Below are 4,062 nucleotides of genomic sequence, written 5' to 3'. Positions count from 1 at the left end.
CCACAGCCCCATCTGCGACTGTCTCACAACCTAGCCTGTCATCACACTCCCAGAGGCTAGCGCGGATTAGGCATAAGAAGAAGAGGACACGGGAGGACATGTTCTCGGAGCTTATAGCCTGCTCCAGAGCCCAGGCAGCACAGCAGACCCAGTGGCGGGAGAACTTGACCCAAATGCACCAAGCAAACATGGATCGGGAGGAGAGGTGGCGTCAGGAAGACCAGCAGGCGACTCAAACCCTGCTTGGACTAATGAGGGAGCAAACGGACACGCTCCGGCGCCTTGTGGATGTTCTGCAGGAACGGAGGCAGGAGGACAGAGCCCCACTGCAGTCCATCTCTAACCGCCCTCCCCCGCCACCAAGTCCCATACTCCCCTCACCCAAAGTGCACAGAAGGAGAGGCGGCAGAGTCCCTGCTAACTCTCACTCCACCCCTGCAGAGAGCTCGAGCAGCAGAAGGCTCTCATTCCCCAAAATTTGACAAGTTCTTTCCTTCCCGCCTGACACAAGCCCCCGTCCAAGTTTCACTTTCCCAGTTCCATGTTTGGTTGATAATAAAAAATACGTTTCTGTTAACTACTGTTTCCATCATGTTCTTTTGCAGGAGGGGGGGATAGGGGGTTGGTAATTCGACAGGACAGTCACCTTTGGCAGGGTATATAGTCGGGGGCAGGCACAGCAGCAGGGCACATACATAGTGCAGTGATGCAGTGACTAGTTACCCTGGTTAGTCTGGGAGGTTGTTTTCATGTTATGTGGTGGGGGGTGGGTTGCTCTGTGACTTTGTGGCAGGGGAGGGCAGTTACAGATCTTAAGCGGCGGTCCTTAGGCAGGATCACAGAGCCACACAGCAGGGGATCTGTAACCGTCCTCCCCCTGCCACAAAGTCACATAGACCCCCCCATACACACAGTCCCTATCAGGAGGGGTGACAGGCTCCGTTGAAACAACCATCCCACCGCAGCGGAGCCTGTCAATCCTTGAGTTTAGAAGCTGCATTCGCGCCACTACAGTACACCCGCTCCGCACCACAGTCTGCGTCCCAGTTTTAAAAAATTCCCGCGAATACAGTATTAAAGAAAACGGTGTGCTTTAACAAAGTAGAACTATTTTTATTTTGAAATGTGTGTTGGAAGTGGGGTGAAGGGGGTATGTAACTGGATAGGATAGTCAACATTAACTGGGCAAAGAAATGGGGGCAGGTTTAGCTTCTCAATACACAAACTTTAAAGTCACAGGTTACCCTGCTCACTCAGGAACTTTGCTTTCAAAGCCTCCCGGATGCACAGCGCTTCCCGCTGGTCTCTTCTAATCGCCCGGCTGTCTGGCTGTGAGTAATCAGCAGCCAGGCTATTTTCCTCAACCTCCCACCCCGCCATAAAGGTCTCCCCCTTGCTCTCACAGAGATTGTGGAGCACACAGCAAGCTGCAATAACAATGGGGATATTGGTTTCGCTGAGATCACAGCGAGTCAGTAAGCTTCTCCATCTCCCCTTGAGACGGCCAAAAGCACACTCCACCACCATTCTGCACTTGCTCAGCCGGTAGTTGAAGAGTTCTTTTTCAGTGTCCAGGGCGCCAGTATAGGGCTTCATGAGCCAGGGCATTAGCGGGTAGGCTGGGTCCCCGAGGATGACTATAGGCATCTCCACATCCCCAAGAGTTATTTTGTGGTCCGGGAAGTAAATACCTTGCTGCAGCCGTCTAAACAGACCAGAGTTCCTGAAAACACGAGCGTCATGAACCTTGCCCGGCCATCCCACGTAGATGTTGGTAAAACGTCCCCTGTGGTCCACCAGTGCTTGCAGCACCATGGAAAAGTAGCCCTTTCTGTTAATGTACTGGCTGGCCTGGTGTTCCGGTGCCAGGATAGGGATGTGAGTTCCATCTATGGCCCCACCGCAGTTTGGGAATCCCATCGCTGCGAAGCCATCTATGATCGCCTCCACGTTTCCCAGGGTGACTACCTTTGGCAGCAGTACATCAACGATTGCCTTGGCTACTTGCATCACAACAACCCCCACGGTAGATTTGCCCACCCCAAACTGGTTCGCGACTGACCGGTAGCTGTCTGGCGTTGCAAGCTTCCACAGGGCTATGGCCACTCGCTTCTGGACAGTCAGGGCTGCTCGCATCCGGGTGTCATTGCGCTTCAGGGCAGGGGACAGCAACTCACAAAGTTCCAGGAAAGTTCCCTTCCGCATGCGAAAGTTTCGCAGCCACTGGGATTCATCCCAGACCTGCAGCACTATGCGGTCCCACCACTCAGTGCTTGTTTCCCGTGCCCAGAATCTCCTTTCGACGGCATCAACATGACCCATTGCCACCGTGATGTTCTCGGCGCTGGGTCCCCTGCTTTCTGAGAGGTCTGTGCTACTCTCAGACTTCAGGCCATCACCGCGTTGACGTAGCCTCCTCGCCTGACTTTTCTGCATCTGCCTCAGGGAAAGGTGTATGATAAGTTGCGAGGCGTTGAGAGCGGCCACAACTGCAGTGATGGTTGCAGCAGGCTCCATGCTCGCAGTGCTGTGGCGTCCGTGCTGTCACTGACTAGAAAAGTGCGCGAACTGATTTCCCGCCGGCGCTTTCAGGGAGGGAGGGCGGGAGTGATGGACGGATGACGACAGTTACCCAAAAGCACCCTGGACACCTTTTTTTTACCCAGAAGGCATTTGCGGCTCCACCCAGAATTCCAATGGGCAGCGGGGACTCCGGGAACTGTGGGATAGCTGACCACAGTGCACCACTTCCAATGTCGACGCTTTCCCCGTTAGTGTGGACTCACAAAGTCGAATTACTGTCCTTAGTGTGGACACACACGTTCGACTTTGCAATATCGATTCCAAAAATTCGATTTAAGTAAAATCGAACTACTCTCGTAGTGTAGACAAGGCCATAGTGTAATGGAGGAGATGGCAGGGGCAGTGGCAACAGGGTGCCTTTGGTACTTATGATTTACAGTTTAATTAGGGAGGGAAATACATGCTGAAGGACTTATTCAAAATACAGGGCGCAGCTTGTAGAATAACCCCCAAAATTTAATTAATACCATATTTTTAAGCATGGGTTTTACAAGTTTTTTTTTTTTTTTTTTTTTGCCAGTGTATAATTTTTGTTTTTTAATTAGGGTTAGTTTTTAATGTTTTTTGTAGTTAGAAATTTTTGGACTTTGGTGGTTTTAGCAAAGCGAGAGGTTTTTTTTGTTTGTTTGTTTTGTTTTGTTTTTAAAGCAGTTGTGATTTAACATAATACAGGGGAGAGGTTACTAGCATTTTACCCTGTACTGGTGTGATTTTTTTAGAAAAATGTAAAGGCACAGTAGGTTTGTTAGTGGACAAAGGAGAGGTTACTAGCACTTTACCTTGTCCTTTTTTTTTTTGCTGTCCAGAAGGCACAGCAGAGCTAGCAGGAGAAATAGGCTGACCATTATTTAGAGAATTATTTTCAGGTGGAGGGGTTTTTTTGCAGTGAGAAGCATGGGTTCAGGCAGGTAGTTTTTGGCACTTTACAGCGGTGTTGGTGGTTAACAGGACTTGGAAAGGGCTTTTTTAGCATGGAGCCAAAGCAGTTTTTGGTTGATGGACTTTACGTAGACTTAGTTTTTTGGTTTTAATTAATGGCAGGGCTGCTAGGGTCTTTGGGTAGCATTTTTTTACTTGTGAGAAAAAACCTAACAGATTTTATTAATGCCTGGTAGTGTTTTGCAGATTTTTTTTTTTTACAGCTGCTTGGGCACATTTAAGCCCTTCCTTTTTTTTGGTCGTTAGCCAAGTTTTAGCTGTAGCAGTGTTCTTGAATGGGGCCAGCGTTTTATTTTTGGACTGAGCTTGCTAGCTATTTTTTTTAGTTAATTTGTTTTGTTTTGTTTTTGTTTTTTTGGCTTTTTTTAACTTACAAAGGAAACTTTTATTTTTTACTTATACATTTTTTTAATAATGAACACATACATTTTGCTATTATGCAGTACATTAGTTTTATTATTTAATGTATGCTACATATATTCTTTTAGTAAAATAACTTTGTTATAGAGCTTTGGAGCAACAAACCAGGACAAGCACACC

This window comes from Malaclemys terrapin, chromosome 12, assembly GCF_027887155.1.
Source record: "Malaclemys terrapin pileata isolate rMalTer1 chromosome 12, rMalTer1.hap1, whole genome shotgun sequence".
Classification (NCBI taxonomy): Eukaryota; Metazoa; Chordata; order Testudines; family Emydidae; genus Malaclemys; species Malaclemys terrapin.
Note: the sequence above shows the minus strand (reverse complement) of the source record.